The sequence below is a fragment of the Octopus bimaculoides genome, chromosome 24, assembly GCF_001194135.2.
Source record: "Octopus bimaculoides isolate UCB-OBI-ISO-001 chromosome 24, ASM119413v2, whole genome shotgun sequence".
Lineage (NCBI taxonomy): Eukaryota > Metazoa > Mollusca > Cephalopoda > Octopoda > Octopodidae > Octopus > Octopus bimaculoides.
Genome location: NC_069004.1, coordinates 9,720,259 through 9,721,205, shown reverse-complemented (window position 1 = coordinate 9,721,205; position 947 = coordinate 9,720,259).

Here is a 947-nt window from a genome sequence, read left to right as displayed (position 1 = left end):
TTACTGTATTGAAAGTGCTTTGCGTAGAATGTGTGCAGTGCCCAGTAGTGCAATTTTCTGTATGTTATATATATTTGTAAGTCCTGGTGTTTTTGTTATGTATTTGTCTGAATATTTTTTTATTATACCTAAGGCACCTACTATGATAGGAATTGTTTCTGTTTTTAGATTCCACATTCGAGTTATCTCTATTTCCAGGTCTTTGTATTTTGAAAGTTTTTCCATTTCTTTTAGAGAAACGTTGTCATCTGCTGGTATTGATACATCAATTAGAAAGCATTTTTTTTTCTTCATGATCTTTGACAACTATATCTGGTCTATTTGCCTTAATTTCTCTATTATTATTATTATTATTATTATTGCCATTATTATCATTATTATTAAGAATATTATTATTATTAGTATTACTGTAATTATTATCAGCATTATTATTATTATTAATTGTAGTACTACTTCCATCAATTATAGTATCACTGAAATTTATTGCAGCACCACCAGGTATTGTGTCAATAATACCTGGGTTAGCCTCTACAGCGGTGTCATCATTTATATTAGATATATTAGTTCTGTTGTTCTGGATTCCTACATATCTACTATTATTATCATCATTACAGGGGTTTAAATCATTATTACCTCCACCAAGGAAAGACGTTATGTTTCCATCGGCATTGGTTTGTCCATCTGTCCGTCTGTGTGCAAAATAACTCAAAAAGTTGTAAACCATATTTGATGAAACTTGTAGGAAAAGTTGGTAATGACATAAGGAACGGATGATGAAATTTCGGTAGAGATCCAATCTGATTTGGCAGAGTTTCTACGGCTGAATGCCCTTCCTAATGCCAACCACTCAGAGAGTGTAGTGGGTGCTTTTACGTGTCACCCGCACGAAGGCCAGTCAGGCGGTATTGGCAACGGCCACGCTCAAGATGGTGTATTTTATGTGCCAC